Source organism: Arachis hypogaea, chromosome 12 (genome assembly GCF_003086295.3).
Source record: "Arachis hypogaea cultivar Tifrunner chromosome 12, arahy.Tifrunner.gnm2.J5K5, whole genome shotgun sequence".
NCBI lineage: Eukaryota > Viridiplantae > Streptophyta > Magnoliopsida > Fabales > Fabaceae > Arachis > Arachis hypogaea.
The window spans coordinates 61,406,422-61,426,229 of record NC_092047.1 but is presented as its reverse complement, the minus strand read 5'-3'; the positions used below and the strand labels follow the sequence as shown (position 1 = coordinate 61,426,229).

Here is a 19,808-nt window from a genome sequence, read left to right as displayed (position 1 = left end):
TTTTCCTGCTGAGGTGGTTATTGCTGCTGAGACTGAAATTGGCAGTTATTATAATTGTTCTTTTGGAAACCACCCTGAGAACTATTCTTGAAGTTCTGAGGTCTCTGAGGTTGGTGTCTCCATCCAAAATTTGGGTGATTCCTCCACCCCTGATTGTATGTCTTAGAATATGGATCATTGTTGGGATTCCTAGGACCACTTCTTATGTATTTGACCTGTTCAGAAGAGGGTTGAGCATAATCATAATTATCATTTTGCACAAAATTACCTGCCATGTCATAAGAGACTTCCTGTGGTGGATTTTGGGTGTTGATAGCTGAGACTTACATGCCACCCATCTGTTGAGTAAGTAGATTAATTTGCTGAGACATAAGCTTGTTCTGAGCAAGAAGAGCATTAACAGCTTCCACTTCCAACACGCCTCTCTTCTGAGAGGTCTCAGAGTTCACAGGATTCCTGTTAGATGAGTATAAATATTGGTTGCTAGCAACCAATTCAATAAGCTCAATAGTCTCCTCTGGTGTCTTCTTCTTGTGCAATGAACCACCTGTAGAGGTATCTAAGCTCATCTTGGACATCTCACCCAAACCTTCATAAAAGATATCTAGTTGGGTCCATTTGGAGAACATGTCCGGAGGGCATTGCCTAGTTAGTAGCTTGTATCTCTCCCAAGCTTCATAAAGAGTTTCACCCTCCTTCTGCCTGAAAGTCTAAACTTCCAACCTAAGCTTAGTCAGCTTCTTTGGTGGGAAAAAATTAGTAAGAAACTCTGTAACAACCTTTTCCCAAGTATTCAGACTCTCCTTTGGTTAAGAATCTAGCCATAGTTTTGCTTTATCCCTCAGAGCAAACAGGAAGAGCATGAGTCTGTACACCTCTGGGTTCACTCCATTTGTCTTTACAGTATCACAAATTTGCAGAAAATCATATATAAACTGATTTGGATCTTCATGAGAAAGTCCATGGTATTGGCAGTTTTGTTGTACCAGGGTGACCAGTTGTGGCTTCACCTCAAATTTGTTTGCAGCTATAGGAGGCACCACAATACTTTTTCCATAAAGATCCGCAGTAGGAGCAGAATAAGAGCCAAGCACTCTCCTTTGTTGATCATCCCTATTCGGATTTGCCACATTGGCATTAATAGCATTATTATTATCCATAGTGGACTATGCAGCCTTGTAAAGTCTTGCTTATTTTAAACGTCGCCTGAGAGTTCTTTCAGGTTCAGGATCAAAGTCTAAGAGATGTTCTTTGTCTCTGTTCATGCGCATAAACAAACAGAAGACAAGAAAAGATGGGATTCTCTACGTCAGAGTGCAGAGAAGTCCTAGTGAGGTATCCTGTGTAAAATAATAAAATAAAAATACTAAATAAAATAAATAAATAAATTTTGAAAATTATAGGTAGAATTAAGACAGAGAAATTCAAAATTAACTAAGAAAAATAAACAGGAAAAATTAAAATAAAAATAAATAGAGGACACAAAACTTAAATTCAGAAATTAAGGAAAAATATTAGTGCTATTTATTAAAAAAAATTTCGAAAATATTAAGCAAAAATTAAATAAAATTAAAACTAAAATGCCTAATCTAAGCAATCAAATAACTAATAGTTGTTAATCACTATCAATCCCTGACAACGGGGCCAAAAACTTGGTGCGGAATTTCTAACCACAAATTAACCGGCAAGTGTACCGGGTCGTACCAAGTAATACCTCAGGTGAGTGAGGGTCGATCCCATGAGGATAGATGGATCAAGCAACAATGATTGAGTGATTGGCTTAGTCAGGCAAACAGAAAGTAATGTTGGGCAATATAAAAGATATTAAACAATATAAAGAATATTGAAGAAGGGCAAGTAAATACTTTGGGAAGAAAATATGGAGAAGATAGTTAAGGTTTCAGAGTTATCTATTTCTCCGGATTAAATTTTCTTACTAACTATTTTAATCATGTAGGATTTAATTTATGGCAAACTATATGTGACTAGACCCTAATTCCTTAGACCTTTCTAGTCTGCTCTAAAATTCATCAATAGCCAATTCCTTGGTCAATTAATTCTAATTAGAGGGTGATGATCAAATTCCAGTTTATATGCCACAAAAACTCTAATTACCCAAAAATAAAAGGATTATATGTCACGTATCCCGTTAAATCCAGATAATTAAAATTTAGGACAATGTGTTTTCAAGCTATTGTTCAAGTAAAGAGCTTTTCCAAGTTATACAAGAACTCAAATAGAAAGAGGGTCATACTTCCGTTCCACCCAAATTCATAAGATAAAGAGCGAAAACAATTCTTAAATTATAAATCCATAAATGAATTAAAATAGGAAAAGCAATAAAATCAATCCATACAAATAGACAGAGCTCCTAACCTTAACAATGGAGGTTTAGTTGCTCATGGTTCAGAGTAGAAAACTAGGATTACAGAATATAAATTTATATAGAATTGGAAGTTTCCGGGGCCTCTCCCAAAAGAGAGGTTTCTTCTCCATTTTATATCTAATCCTAAGAAATCTAATTATCTAAAACTAAAATAATATCTTTTTTCCTAAAAAAATAAGATTTGAATTTATATTTGAATTAATCAAATAATCAGCAAATCTTCAATGGATGGATGGGGACCACTTGTTTTGTCCATTCTTCAGCTTCTAATATGTGTTTTCTGGGCGGGAAACTGGGTCAAAACAGCCCAGAAATTGCCCCCAGCATTTTTCTGCGTTTTCTGCACGTGGCGCATGTCACGCGTACGCGTCGATTGTCTTCTTAGCGTGTCACGCGTATGCGTCAGGTATGCACACGCATCGCTGAGCAAATCTTCAAATCACACGTACGTGTCAGTCACGCGCACGCGTCGGCATGGAAAGCTCCAAATCACGCGCACGCGTAAGTCACGCGTACGCGTCGCTCCTCGCTGCCATCTCCTTTGATTCTTGGGCTGCAGAAACTCCATCAAATCTAGCCGAATGCTACCTAAAATAAACATATTTGCACAAAACTCAAAATAGCATCCATAGTGGCTAAAAGATAATTAATTCTTTATTAAACTCAACAATTTAAATGCAAATTCACTAGGAAAAGATAGGAAAGATGCTCACGCATCAGTATCTCCATGGAACTCATTTGTCCCATAACTTTGGTTGTGCATATACTGCACTTGCTCAGGCTACTGTTCTTCATAGGTTTCTTCATTTTGTCCCCACCCAGCTGATGGTTGGTGTGCAGTGCTCACTACAGCTAGTTGAAGACCATATATTCTCTTTGCCATCATCTCCATTTGCTGCTGGATTTGTTGGTGCATCATTTTGTTCTGTGCCAAGATAGTGTCCACACCTTCAAGCTCTAACACACCTTTCTTTGGAGCTGGTTGGCATTGCCTTTGATGAGCATAAAAGTATTGATTGTTAGTCACAGTGTCTATGAGATTCTGAGCTTCTTCAGCTGTCTTCATTAGCTGCACTGAACCTCCTGCTGAATAATCTAGGGCCTCTTGAGCTTTTAGAGTCAAGCATTCATAGAAATTCTGAAGTCTGTCCCATTCACTAAACATCTCAGGTGGACACTTCCTTATCAAGGCCTTGTATCTCTCCCATGCCTCATAAAGTGATTCTCTATCCATTTGAGTGAATGTTTGCACTTCTGTCTTTAGTCTAATGATTCTCTGAGGTGGGTAGAACTTAGCTAAGAATTTGCTCACTATATCATCCCAATTATTGATGCTTTCTTTGGGAAATGTCTCCAGCCATTGAGACGCCTTATCCCTCAAAGAGAATGGAAAAAGCAGCAGCTTGTAGATATTCGGATGCAAACCATTTGTCTTGATTGTTTTACATATCCTCAGGAAGATGGATAAGTGTTGATTCGGGTCTTCAAGGGGACCTCTTCCATAGGAACAATTGTTCTGCACTAAAGTGATAAGTTGAGGCTTCAACTCAAAGTTATTTGTATGAACATTAGGAGAGAATATACTACTCCCACGGTTTCTTGGATTAGGGAACGTGTAAGAGGCTAGAACTCTTCTTGGAGGTGGGCCATTATTGTTGGCCACTTCCTCTGGTGGATTGGGAAGGTTAACCTCCATCTCTTGATCTTCTTCTTCTGATTCTTCTTCACCAATTACTCCCTTCCCTCTTGCTTCTCTTCTTAGCCTCAAGAAGGTTATCTCTGGTTCAGAATCAAATGAGGTGGATTCACCTCTTCTCCCTCCTGGCATACAACACAGACAAACCAGAAACAAAAACAAAGCACTCTATTACTAGAGTGAAGTTACAGTTAGCATAAACAAACTCTCAAACAGTTAGTGTGCTTAACAAAAACAAAGAAAAATGCTTAATCTAGATTATCACCTATTTAATCATTGTCAATCTAAATCAATCCCCGGCAACGGTGCCAAAAACTTGATGAGGGAAAATTGATTCCACACAAATTAACCGGCAAGTGTACCGGGTCGCATCAAGTAGTAAAACTCACGAAAGTGAGGTCGATCTCACAGGGATTGATGAATTAAGCAACTTTAGTATGGTGATGAACTTAGTTAAGCTAATATTGATGATTTGAGTGAAAATTGGATTGACAGAATGTAATTTGCAAGCAATCTAAAGTGCAAAATGTAAAGAACATGGAAGGTAAATGACAGGAAGCTTAAATAACTGAAACTTAAAGTGCAAGAAATTAAAAAGACTGAATCTTAAATTGTAAGGAATGTAAATAGCTGAATCTTAAAGTGCAGGAAAGTAAAAGTGTAGAAACTTAAATGGCAAGGAAACTTGAATTGCATGAATTATAAAGGGAATCGGGTGCTGGGACATAAAATAGAAATGGACAATGTAAATTACAATGAAATCAGAATGATCTAAGTTGAAAAAATTCAAAGAAAATGATTCATCAGGGATTGGAGATATCATAATCCTTCATGAATCAAATGGGTATCAACTCCTTTCTCAATCATATGGGTAGATCTATGGCATATTGAAATTGATTGGATCCCAATTCCTTGGCAATCGAATCTCTCTAATCACAATCAATCTTGCCAATTCCTTGATCTAATTGTCATGAGAAGAGGTTAAGTTCAAGTCTCTCATCTATAAGCCACACTAACTTTCAGGATTTTAATTCCTCCCGAATGGTGTTGATCAAGAGAATAGTGAAGGATAGAGCTCCAATTCTAATGCAAGTGATTCCCCTTCCGAGGCTCACACCAGCATTCAATTGAATTAAACCTCCTTCCGGAGTGAGTAATTCATAATCAAAACAGAAGTTATCCTATAGCTACACAAATAAATTGAGGAGAAGAAGAATTTCATTGATTCATTGGAATTACAATACAGCTCCTCCCCCTAATGAAAGTGGGGTTTAGTTCATCATAGCTCTAATACAAAATAGAAAAAAAAATGCAGAGCATGAAGAACAGAAGGAAAATGAAATTTAAGTGCCGAGTTTCCCGATCTGCTAGCTAACCTCCTTTAATAAAATCAAATTCTCCTCTATTTATACACTCTCCAATTCAGTCTTTTAAGTTCTTGGATTGGGCTTTTTGGCCTTTATTCATGTAGGTCAGAATGGGTCTGTATTGGTACTTCAATGCAGCGTCAGGAGAACGTAGCGCTTTCAGGAAAACAGAGCGTTTAGGCATCGACGCGAACGCGTCTTCCACGCGTGCGCGTTGTTCTTCGTTTTGGCTCTAGCGACGCGTACGCATCACCTATGCGAGCGCATCATTTCTCTCTGCAAATCCAGACACGCGTACGCGTGATACACGCTTGCGCGTCCCTTGGTGGCGTTCACTTTGAGAACGTAGCGTTCTTGCCAAGAACGCTTGATGAGTGGTATTTTGCACCGGTTTGGATTTTTCCACTCAAGATAACTTATGTTGCACGTATATACCAAACCGGCAAATCAAATCCCAAACATCAAAGTTTAATATTTCTAATTTAAACCGAGAGTATTTCAACCTCAGATCGTCATCCCTAGGAGTTGCAATTAAGTGTACAATTATTGGCTATGGGAGAAATGGGGGTTGGATGATAGCAATTGGCAAGAAATTAAAATGCAAGAAGGTAACTTAACATGAAAGAAATTAAAAGAAGGCAAGGCAATGAAAATGGAAATTGAAAGCTAGAAAGGACTCTTGGCAAAAAGTGGGTAATTAAGGAATCCTGTCCTAGTGGTGGACCACAAATATGGTAATTGTGTGTGAATTAATCCCAATTAGTCAATGCTACATCGAGGATAAGTCAACTAGGCATAATTAATCTCAATCCATAAGTCCTAAGTCAACACTATTGGGTCACTTAGAGTCAAGGAAAACCAAATTAACTAACAACCCTCACACAATGTGGAATGGACATCCACTACTCAAGTTCACCTAATCACCCAAATTTTCAACCAAGAGTGTGAAAAACTAAGCAAAAGCCCAACCATACATTTTGTCAAACACTTGGTGGGCATGTAAAGAAAGCATGGTAAAATGACAAGAAATAATAAATGCTACAACTACTAAGCAAGGAAAATAAAGATAACAACTTAATAAAGCAATAAATGACATGAAACATAAAATTGCATTGAATGTAAATTAAAGTGACAAGAGTGTGAATAAACATAAAAGACAACTAAAATGAGAAATTAACAAGATAAACAAGGAAATCAAGACAATAGAACAAAGAAAGGTAGAAGAAACTAGATTAAAACAAGAATTAAAAGTAGCAATTACAAGGAAATTAAACTAAAAACACTAGGTTTTAGAGAGAAGGGGGAGCTTCTCTCTCTAGAAAATAAACTACATGACTAAAATCTAACACTAATTGCTCCCCCTTTCACATGGAATGAGGACTTGTCTAATATAGGATGATTCAACTTCAGAGAGTCCCAAAACTGGCTCTGGAGGCCTAGAAATCGCCCCCAGCGATTTCCACTAAGTGAGTCACGTGCTGGCTGCGACACGTACGCGTGGGTCACGCGTACGTATCGCCAAACTCGACGCGTACGCACGGAAACTGAACCTTCCAAAACTTCATTCCTTCTTGGTTTCTTCCCTTTTGCATGCTTTTCCATCACTTTTTCCATCCGTATTAGCCTTGTAAACCTGAAATTACTCATCAAATACATCAAGGCACCTAATAGAATGAAAGTGGAATAAAATTGATTAAATTAAGCACCAAATAGCATGTTTTCACAATTAAGCTCAATTTAGGGAGAAATCATGGAACTATGCTATTTCCTTGAATAAGTGAAAGAAAAGTTGATGAAATCCACTCAAATAGAGCAAATAAATACCATGAAATATGGATTCATCATATCCCCACACTTAAACAATAGCATGTCCTCATGCTATACTCAAGAAGGAAACAAGGGGTATTACATTTATTCAAAGCAAGTAAACTACCTATATGCAATCTACCCAAATGAATGCATCTACTTAGTCAAAATAAATCAATTTCCAAGAATACATATATGAACATAAGGGCTAAAGCAATTTAAATCAAGACAAATCCATAATTGATTAGAGTTATTGAAAAGCATTAACAACTTGCAAGATAAGCAATTAAGCATAGGTGAAAACATGTAATTGAGAAATTGAACCCTCACCGGATGTGTATCCGCTCTAATCACTCAAGTGTATAGGGTCAATCCACTCATTTCTCTTCTAATCATGCTTTCTAAGATTTGTCTTTCATCTAACAATCAACATTTATTCAATGTATGCATACAAGTATCATGAGGACTTTTCCATGGTTGTAATAGGGCTAGGATAAAGGTAGGGTTATATTTTATGGTCAAGTGAGCTTGATATTTGCATCTTTGATTAGCCTAAGCTCTCACCAAACCTACATAACAATCTATACAACTCAAAGCAAACCCAACTACCCATTTCTCACTTTTCTTACAGACTCACGCATTTTCTTTAGTCACAACTCATATGCATTTTTATTTCTCAAACTTTGGGGCATTTTGTCACCTTTCTATTATATATATATATACAAAAGTGACAATGCATATTGTTCAAGTATTTGATAAATGAGCATGTGCCCAATTCCTAAGATTTTCAACAAAGTACAAAATCCCACTTTTATCTCAACCAAACTTTCCAAACTTCCCCACACTTAAATGATACACTCTCACTAGCCTAAGCTAATCAAAGATCCAAATAAAGGACATTTATTATTTTTCACTTTAAGGCTAGTAATGTGCTAACTTTAAGAACAAAAAGGGAATCGAAATAGGCTCAAAGTTGGTTAACCAAGGGAGATAAAAGGGTAGGCTATTTGGGACAAGTGAGCTCAATGAATAGATGGCCTCAATCACATAAATGCATATATACATCAAACAATGGACATAAAGAATCAAACAAATCAAAGATTGCAATCTTAAAAAGAGAATAACACACAAGAATAAAGATGGTGGTTATATAATGTAACCACACAATGAGGCTCAAAAACTCACATGCTTATGTGTTCATGCTCAAAAACATGTTCCACAATATATTTCAAGCAAGTCTCAATCAAAAAGTTCTAACTCAAAATATATACGAGCTAAGAAAAGAAAATGCAACTAAGAATTCAAAAAAAGAAGATGAAGGTGTTAGGATTAGAGTATGTCACCCAAGACGGTCGATCGGTGATGACCTCCCCACACATAAGGATTTACACTGTCCGCGGTGTAACTAAAAGTGAGCAACGGGGGGTATATTGACTTCGGATTGCCACCTTCAGCTGGTGGATCAATCGGCTGCTGCGTGCTCTTTCTCCCACTCCCTTTGTTGCTTGCGATGAATCATTCATGAAAAGCAAAAATAACACCATAAGACAAGTAAATGGCAAAGCAACAAGGAAGCATGGATTGTTGGAATGAGGAAATAATCACTAAAATGAATGAGTGAATAAGTTTGTGACATGAATAAAACAAGTATGTGAATTCTAAGTTGTGCACGATTTAGAACACACACATACTAGCATGGATAACTAGGTCACAAGTATACAAAATAACATGTACTTCACTCATCCTAGTGTGCCTGAAATACCTTAAAAGAGACTTATAGGTTAAGATAAACAAACAAGCAACAAGGAAGCATGAAGGTATTCAACCAAGAATTAAGGAATTGTGAAATGGATAATGAAGCACACCTAATTGACATAAAGTGGAAAACATGACAAGCATAGTCCACAAAGCTTAAAAAGTGTCATTAGGCAAGCTTATGATCTAGTCCCATAATTCCTAATTTCAATCCATCAAATAGGTGACTTAATCAAAAATCAATCCTAACAAGCATCACCTAAAAAAATGCATCAAAAAAGAACAAATTTCCTAACTTAGATAATGAAGTCAAATTACATGGTGATCAAACATGCAATTTAGAAATCTAACAAGCATTCTCAAAGGCAATGTTATGAGTACTTGGTATGCATAAAATTAAACATGAAGAACTCAATACCAAGCAACAGTTTATAACCTCAATAAATAATAACAATAATAATAATTCAGCAGCAATATCTCAACATAAGCAATAAATCAACTCAATCATCCAACACTTAGCATCAAAAACTGAGAATTAAACTAACTAACTAAGCAAATAACTAATTAACTAACAAAAAAACTAACTAACCAATGGTGAGCGTGGTGGGTGGTGAATGGTGGTTGAAGAAGGGAAAAAGGAGAGGAGAAGACAAAAGAAGATAAGAAGTAGAGAGAAGAGAAGAAAAAAAAGTGTATATGTAAGAAAACAGAGGCGTGCGTACGCACAAAGGGATGTGCGCACGCACAAGTAGTCACACGTACGCGTCATGGACGCGTGCGCGTGGGATGGCGAAACCTAAAAGTGGACACGTACGCATGATAGGCGCGCGCGCATGGGAGAGGGAAAAAGCAAGGCGACGCGTACGCCTGGGCCATGTGTACGCGTGGGCCACGCGTACGCATCGATGGGAAAAATTTAAAAAGTTGTGCGTTTGCACTATGCGTGCTAACGCCGCGACCAGAGGCCATGTTTTGAGGTGTGCGTGGGCACAGGGTTGTGCCTACGCACAGAAGGCAAAAAAAATTTATTTTTTGAAGCGTCAAAATTTCCAGCTATCACGCCGTGTGTGCGTAGGCACACAGGTCCATGCGGACGCACGAGCGGCAAAAGAAGGGGGATACGGTCGCACAAAGTGTGCTAATGCTCCCAACAGAAGCACAAAATGTGAAAATTAGGGTTGTGTGCATACGCACAGTTGTGTGCGCACGCACATTCTCTGTTTTCCTCAAAAATTTTAGTGCTCTAAGGCACCAAACTTGAAATCCAAAATAGCTTTTCAACCCCAAACATATTATTTATCAAAAACACATAATATAAACTAAAATCTAAGCAAATTAAGCTTGAAATTAAACTAACCTAAACTATCTACAAGAGACAAAAAAAATTGAACTATGTACAAAGAAAGGGTTAAAAAAGTGTTACCATGGTGGGGTGTCTCTCATCTAGCACTTTCATTTATTGTCTTTAAGTTAGACTTATGGAGAGCTTTAATCTTGTGCTTGTATTCATCATGGAGCTTCCAACGATGCTAGAGTCTCCACAATTCCCAATTGATTGCATCAAGCTTGGATGGAGTGTCCAACAAGCTAGTAGCTCCCAAACAAAAAAAAAACAAAAGGCAAACAAGAAAAACATATTCACAATATCAACATATTCACAATAACCAAAGATAAGCAAGCAACATATGTACAATCAACCAAAAATAAGCTATTCACACTATTCACATATGCACAATAGCCAATAACAACACCATTGCAACTCCCCGGCAACGGCGCCAAAAACTTAATGAGTGGTATTTTGCACCGGTTTGGATTTTTCCACTCAAGATAACTTACGTTGCAAGTATAGACCAAAACGGAAAATTAAATCCCAAAACTTCAAAGTTTAATATTTCTAATTTAAACCGAGAGTAATTCAACCTCGTGTCGTCTTCCCTAGGAGTTGCAACTAAGTGTACAATTATTGGCTATGGGAGAAATGGGGGTTGGATGATAGCAACTGGCAAGAAATTAAAATGCAAGAAGGTAACTTAACATGCAAGAAATTAATTGAAGGCAAGTAAAGGCAATGAAAATGGAAATTAAAAGCTAGAAAGGACTCTTGGCAAGTAGTGGGTAATTAAGGATTCCTATCCTAGTAGTGGACCACAAACATGGTAATTGTGTGTGAATTAATCCTAATTAGTCAACCCTACATCGAGGATAACTCAACTAGGCATAATTAATCTCAATCCCTAAGTCCTAAGTCAACACTAGTGGGTCACTTAGAGTCAAGGGAAACCAAATTAATTAACAATCCTCACAGAATGTGGAATGGACATCCACTACTCAAGTTCACCCAATCACCCAATTTTCCAACCAAGAGTGTGAAAAACTAAGCAAAAGCCCAACCAGGCATTTTGTCAAACACATGGTGGGCATGTAAAGAAAGCATGGTAAAATGACAAGAAATAATAAATGCTACAACCACTAAGCAAGGAAAATAAAGATAGCAACTCAATAAAGCAATAAATGACATGAAACATAAAATTGCATTGAATGTAAATTAAAGTGACAAGAGTGTACATAAACATAAAAGACAACTAAAATGAGAAATTAACAAGATAAACAAGGAAATCAAGACAATAGAACAAAGAACGGTAGAAGAAACTAGATTAAAACAAGAATTAAAAGTAGCAATTACAAGAAAATTAAACTAAAAATCCTAGGTTCCAGAGAGAAGGGGGAGCTTCTCTCTCTAGAAAATAAACTACATTACTAAAATCTAACCCTAATTGCTCCCCCCTTCACATGGAATGAGGACTTATCTAATATAGGAAGAATCAGCTTCAGAGAGTCCCAAAACTGGGCTCTGGAGGCCCAGAAATTGCCCCCAGTGATTTCCACTAAGTGAGTCACGTGTTGGATGCGACGCGTACGCGTGGGTCACGCGTACGCGTCACCAAACTCGCACGTGTGCGCACGCACGGAAGCTGAATCTTCCAAAAAGTATGTTTTCACAATTAAGCTCAATTTAGGGAGAAATCATGGAACTATGCTATTTCCTTGAATAAATGCAAGAAAAGTTGATGAAATCCACTCAAATAGAGCAAATAAATACCATGAAATGTGGATTCATCAATGCTACTGATGAGCGGATAATATATACGCTTTTTGGCATTCTTTTTACATAGTTTTTAGTATGTTTTAGTTACTTTTTATTATATTTTTATTAGTTTTTATGCAAAAATCACATTTCTGGACTTTACTATGAGTTTGTGTATTTTTCTGTAATTTCAGGTATTTTCTGGCTGAAATTAAGGGACCTGAGCAAAAATCTGATTCAGAGGCTGAGAAAGGACTGCAGATGCTGTTGGATTCTGACCTCCCTGAACTCGAAATGGATTTTCTGGAGCTATAGAAGTCCAATTGACGAGCTCTCAATTGCGTTGAAAAGTAGACATTTTGGGCTTTCCAGCAATATATAATAGTTTATACTTGGCCTGAGATTTAGTAGCGCAAACTGGCGTTTAAACGCCAGCTCCTTACCCTTTTCTCGCGTTAAACGCCAGAACTGACATAAAAGTTGGAGTTAAACGCCCAAACTGGCACAAAAGCTGGAGTTCAATGCCAGAAATAGCCTATGCACGTGAAAGCATCAGTGCTCAGCCTAAACACACACTAAGTGGCCCCCAGAAGTGGATTTTTGCACTATCTATCTTAGCTTACTCATTTTCTGTAAACCTAGATCACTGGTTTATTATAAAAACCACTTTTAGAGATTCATTTTGTACCTCAAAACATTTTTACATCTGAATTTTGTATCTTCTACAGCATGAGTCTCTAAACTCCATGGTTGGGGGTGAAGAGCTCTGCTGTGTCTTGATGGATTAATGCAATTATTACTGTTTTCTATTCAATCACGCTTATTTCTATTCTAAGATATTCACTGGCACTTCAACATGATGAATGTGATGATCCATGACACTCATCACCATTCTCAACCTATGAACGCGTGCCTAACAACCACTTCTGTTTCTACCTTAGATTGAGTGTATATCTCTTGGGTTCCTGGTTCACGAGTTTGATTGCATCTCCTGATAATAGAGCATTAGAATCCATGAGACCAGAGTCTTCGTGGTATAAGCTAGAATTAATTGGCAGCATTCTTGAGATCCGAAAAGTCTAAACCTTGTCTGTGGTATTCCGAGTAGGATCTGGGATGGGATGACTGTGACGAGCTTCAAACTCATGACTGTTGGGCGTAGTGACAGACGCAAAAGGATCAATGGATCCTATTCCAACACTAGTGAGAACCGACAGATGATTAGCCCTACGAAACCCGTAGTTGGACCATTTTCACTGAGAGGACGGATGGTAGCCGTTGACAACGGTGATCCACCAACATAAAGCTTGCCATGGAAGGAGCCTTGCATGCGTGAAGAAGAGGACAGTAGGAAAGCAGAGATTCAGAAGACAGAGCATGTCCAAAACCTTAACCTGTTCTCCATTACTGCATAACAAGTATTATTTAATTCACGTTCTTTTACTCATTCCAATTAAAACTGAGAATTATTATTAACATCCTGACTACGTTTTACAAAATAACCATAGCTTGCTTCAGGCCGACAATCTCTGTGGGATCGACCCTTACTCACGTAAGGTATTACTTGGACGACCCAGTGCACTTGCTAGTTAGTTGTGCAGAATTGCAAAAGTGTGATTGTGATTTCGTGCACTAAGTTTTTGGCGCCGTTGGCGGGGATTGTTCGATTTTGGACAACTGACGGTTTATTTTGTTGCTTAGATTAGGAAAAAATTTTTCTTTTTGGTTTAGAGTCTTCCGTTTGAGTTTAGTTTTATATCTTAAGTTTGGTGTCAATTGCATAAGTTTATTTTTCTTTCATTTTTCGAATTATTAGTATTTAAAGTATAAAAATTTTTAAGTTTGGTGTCCTTTGTGTTTTAGTTTTCTTAAAAAATTTTCAAAAGTTACCTTTGGTGTTTATCTTGATATTCAAAGTTTTCCTGTTTGTTTTCTTTGTTTTGATCTAAAAATTCTAAGTTTGGTGTCATTTTATTGTTTTTTTCTTTCCTCATTAAATTCAAAAAATATCTTTCATATTTATTTAATTGAGATTTCGAAAATTTCATTTAAAAATTAAGATTTTTATTTTAAAATTTTCATTTTTATCTTATCTTAGTTTTAAAATTTTGAAGTTCAAAATCTTTTTTTTTTCAAAAATCATATCCAAAGTTTTCAAATTTTCTTAATTAATCAATTATTTTAGTTTTTGAAACTTTTATTTTATTTTCCAATTATTTTATCTTAATTTTTTATTTATTTATTCGGTTATTTTTAATTAAATAAAATAAAAATAAAAATATAATTTATTTGAAATTCATATCAATTCCCTTTTCTCCATCATGGACCTAAGTGGAAATGAACAGTCCAGGAGAACTCTAGGGTCATATGCTAACCCTATTACTGCTGCATACGGGAGTAGTATCTGTATACCTCCCATCAAAGCAAGCAGTTTTGAGCTAAATCCTCAGCTCATTATCATGGTGCAGCAAAATTGCCAGTATTCCGGTCTTCCATAGGAAGAACCCACTAAGTTTCTGACACAATTCTTACAAATTACTGACACAGTACATGATAAAGAAGTGGATCAGGATGTCTACAGATTATTACTGTTTCTATTTGCTGTAAAAGATCAAGCTAAGAGGTGGTTAAATAACCAACCCACAGCAAGTATAAGAACATAGAAACAGTTGTCAGACAAATTCCTGAATCAATATTTCCCTCCAAAAAGGATGACACAGCTAAGGCTGGACATCCAAGGCTTTAAACAAGAGGATAATGAATCTCTTTACAATGCCTAGGAGAGGTACAGGGGGATTCTAAGGAAATGCCCCTCTGAAATGTTCTCAGAGTGGGTGCAGTTAGACATCTTTTACTATGGGCTTACAGAAAAAGCTTAAATATCTCTAGATCACTCAGCTGGTGGATCTATACACATGAGAAAGACAATTGAAGAGGCTCAAGAGCTCATTGATACAGTTGCTAGAAATTAGCATCTGTACTTAAGCAGTGAGTCCTCCCTGAAGGAAGAGGCTAAAGCAGTATCTACTGAACTTAGTCCTCAAGAACAAGTTGCTGAACTCAATCAGTAACTACTTATTATAACAAAACATTTCACAGAATTCAAGGAGATGCTCCAAGACACTTAAAATGCTAACCAGAATATGGAAGCACAATTGGACCAGACAAGACAACAGGTATCTAAACAGATAACAGAAGAATGCCAAGCTGTTCAATTAAGAAGTGGGAAGACATTGAATGTCTCAACTCAAAGCAGTAGAAAGCCAAGAAAGGAACAACTGACAGAGGATGACCAACTCATTGCCAAAAATCCCTCTGAGGACAGTAAGAGCCCAGAGAGGAATGATTCTGGCGTTCAAATGCCAGAAAAGGGTAGGAATCTGGCGTTAAACGCCCATCCATCTCCCTATCCTGGTGTTCAAATGCCAATGAGGGATCAGACACCTGCAAGTACTGATAATAACTCCCTCAAGAAGGCCTCTCAACCTGCCTCTGTAGGAAATAAACCTGCAGCAACTAAGGTTGAAGAATATAAAGCCAAGATGCCTTATCCTCAGAAATTCCGCCAAGCGGAACAGGATAAACAATTTGCTCCCTTTGCAGACTATCTCATGACTCTTGAAATAAAGATCCCGTTTGCAGAGGCACTTGAGCAAATACCCTCTTATGCTAAGTTCATGAAAGAGATCTTAAGTCATAAGAAGGATTGGAATAAAACTGAAAAAGTTTTCCTCACTGAAGAATGCAATGCAGTCATTCTAAAAGCCTTACCAGAGAAGCTTAAAGATCCCGGAAGCTTTATGATACCATGCACATTAGAGGGAACTTGTACCAAGACAGCTCTATGTGATCTTGGGGCAAGTATCAACCTAATACCTGCATCCACTATCAGAAAGCTTGGCTTGACTGAAGAAGTCAAACCAACCCGAATATGCCTCCAACTTGCTGATGGCTCCATTAAATATCCATCAGGCATAATTGAGGACATGATTGTCAAGGTTGGGCCATTTGCCTTTCCCACTGACTTTGTAGTGCTGGAAATGGAGGAGCACAAGAGTGTAACTCTCATTCTAGGAAGACCCTTCCTAGAAACTGGATGAACTCTCATTGATGTCCAAAAAGGGGAAGTGACCCTGAGAGTCAATGAGGATGAGTTCAAGTTAAATGCTGTCAAAGCTATGCAGCATCCAAACACATCAAATGACTGCATGAGCGTTGATATTATTGACTCCTTGGTGGAAGAGATCAATGTGACTGAGAATCTCGAATCAAAGCTAGAGGACATCTTTAAAGATGTTCAGCATGATCTGGAGGAACCAGAGGAAACAGAAAAGCCTCTGAAAACTCTTCAGTAAGAGGATAAGCCTCCTAAACTTGAGCTCAAACCACTACCACCATCCCTGAAATATACGTTTCTGGGAGAGGATGGCACTTTTCCTGTGATCATAAGCTCTGCCTTAGAGCCACAGGAAGAGAAAGCACTACTTCAGGTGCTAAGGACACACAAGACAGCTCTTGGGTGGTCCATAAGTGATCTTAAGGGTATTAGCCCAACAAGATGCATGCACAAGAACCTATTGAAGGATAATGCTAAGCCAGTGGTTCAACCACAGAGGCGGTTAATCCAGCCATGAAGGAGGTGGTGCAGAAAGAGGTCACTAAGTTACTAGAGGTTGGGATTATTTATCCTATTTCTGATAGCCCCTGGGTAAGCCCTGTCCAAGTTGTCCCCATGAAAGGAGGCATGACAGTGGTTCATAATAAAAAGAATGAACTGGTTCCTACAAGAACAGTTACAGGGTAGCGTATGTGAATTGATTACAGAAGACTCAATACAGCCACCAGAAAGGATCATTTTCCTTTACCATTCATAGACCAGATGCTAGAGAGACTAGCAGGCCATGAATACTACTGCCTTTTTTATGGCTATTCAGGTTATAACCAAATTGCAGTGGATCCTCAGGACCAAGAAAAAACAACATTTACATGTCCTTCTGGACTATTTGCCTACAGAAGAATGCCATTTGGCCTGTGCAATGCACCTGCAACCTTTCAGAGGTGCATGCTCTCTATCTTCTCGGATATGGTAGAGAAATTTCTGGAAGTCTTCATGGATGACTCCTCAGTATTTGGAGACTTATTCAACTCCTGTCTTGACCATCTAACACTTGTTCTGAAAAGGTGCCAAGAGACTAACCTGGTTTTAAACTGGGAGAAATGTCACTTTATGGTGACTGAAGGAATTGTTCTTGGGCACAAAATTTCAAACAAGGGGATAGAGGTGGATCAAGCTAAGGTAGAGGTAATTGAAAAATTACCACCTCCTGCCAATGTTAAGGCAATCAGAAGCTTTCTGGGACATGCAGGATTCTATAGGAGGTTTATAAAGAATTTTTCAAAAATTGCAAAACCTCTAAGCAATCTGCTAGCTGCTGACACGCCATTTGTCTTTGACACAGAGTGCCTGCAGGCGTTTGAAACTCTGAAAGCTAAGTTGGTCACAGCACCTGTCATTTCTGCACCGGACTGGACATTACCATTCGAATTAATGTGTGATGCCAGTGACCATGCCATTGGTGCAGTATTGGAACAGAGGCACAATAAGCTTCTGCACGTCATTTACTATGTCAGACGTGTTCTAAATGATGCACAAAAGAATTACACAACCACAGAAAAAGAGCTGCTTGCAGTGGTTTATGCCATTGACAAGTTTAGATCCTATCTAGTAGGATCAAAAGTGATTGTGTACACTGACCATGCTGCTCTCAAATATCTACTCACAAAGCAGGATTTAAAACTCAGGCTCATAAGATGGGTGTTGCTTCTGCAGGAGTTTGATATAGAAATAAGAGACAGAAAAGGGGACAGAGAACCAGGTAGTTGATCACCTGTCCCGGATAGAACCAGTAGCAGGGGCGTCCCTCCCTCCTACTGAGATCTCTGAGACCTTTCCGAATGAGCAACTCTTTGCCATTCAGGAAGTACCATGGTTTGTAGACATTGTAAACTTTAAAGCTGTGAGATTCATACCCAAGGAGTACAGCAGGCAGCAAACGAAAAAATTAATTTCTGATGCAAAGTACTACTTGTAGGATGATCCATATCTATTTAAGAGATGTGCAGACCGAGTAATCCGTAGATGTGTACCTAGAGAAGAGGCGCAGAAGATCTTATGGCACTGCCATGGATCACAATATGGAGGACATTTTGGAGGTGAGCGAACAGCCACTAAGGTCCTCCAATGTGGCTTCTACTGGCCTACTCTCTATAGAGATTCCCGAGAGTTTGTACGTAACTGTGACAGTTGCCAGAGAGCTGGTAACCTGCCTCACGGTTATGCCATGCCTCAATAAGGGATCTTAGAGATTGAGTTATTTGACGTATGGGGTATTGACTTCATGGGGCCTTTCCCACCATCATACTCAAACACTTATATTCTGGTGGCAGTAGACTTTGTATCTAAATAGGTAGAGGCAATTACAACACCCACTAATGATACTAAGACAGTGCTGAAGTTCCTCCAGAAACATATCTTCAGCAGGTTTGGTGTCCCTAGAGTACTAATCAGTGATGGGGGCACTCATTTCTGCAATAAACAGCTTTACTCTGCTATGGTTCGATATGGAATTAGCCACAAGGTAGCAACTCCATATCATCCACAGACAAATGGGCAGGCTGAATTCTCTAATAGAGAACTGAAAAGAATCCTGGAACGGACTGTAAATGCCCGTAGAAGGGATTGGACAAAAAGCTTGGATGATGCTCTGTGGGCATACAGAACAGTGTTCAAGACTCCTATAGGAACCTCTCCATACCAGCTTGTGTATGGCAAGGCCTGTCATCTGCCTGTGGAACTGGAGCATAAGGCCTACTGGGCAACCAGGTTCCTAAACCTAGATGCTAAGTTAGCTGGAGAAAAGAGATTACTCCAGTTAAATGAGCTAGAGGAGTTTAGACTCAATGCTTTCGAAAATGCCAAAATCTACAAGGAGAAAGCAAAAAAGTGGCATGACAAAAAGCTGTCATCTAGAGTCTTTGAGCCAGGACAGAAGGTTCTGTTGTTCAACTCTAGGCTCAGCTTATTCCCCAGGAAATGGAAATCCCGGTGGAGGGGACCATATGTGATTACAGGTGTGTCACCATATGGATAAGTAGACCTCCAAGATATTGACTCTGAAAAAAAGTTCATTGTTAATGGGTAGAGAGTCAAACACTACCTTGAAGGCAATGTTGAGCAAGAATGCTCAAGACTGAGACTAGATTAAAGCTCAGCAATGTCAAACTATTGACATTAAAGAAGCGCTTATTGGGAGGCAATCCAATTTTATTTATCTATGCTAATTTAAATTTTCCTTAGGATGATGATCATGTGGAGTTACAAAAACAACTGCAGAATTAAAGCAGAATCAAAAATAGCATCAAAAATAGCGCACCCTGGAGGACACGGTTATTGGCATTTAAACGCCAGTAAGGATAGCAGAATGGGTGTTAAACGCCCAGTCTGGCAGCATTTTGGGTGTTAAATGCCAGAATGGGCAGACAGACTGGCGTTTAACGCCAGAAAAGGGTGCAAGGCTAGCATTAAACGCCAGAAAATGGCACCAACCTGGCGTTTAACGCCAGAACAGGCAGCAAAGCTGGCGTTAAACGCCAGAAAGGGCTGACCAAAGGGCGTTTAAATGCCCAAGAGGAGCAGGGATCAGAAATCCTTGA

The 19,808-nt window shown here is 38.4% G+C and overlaps 1 non-coding gene across 1 annotated transcript; it reads left to right on the top strand.

Moving 5' to 3' along the window:
• Positions 1-624: 624 nt before the first annotated feature.
• On the top strand, positions 625-730 carry LOC112731731 (small nucleolar RNA R71). Its single transcript, XR_003167495.1, has one exon. It is a non-coding gene; the product is annotated as a small nucleolar RNA R71 (small nucleolar RNA).
• The last annotated feature ends 19,078 nt before the right edge of the window (positions 731-19,808 follow it).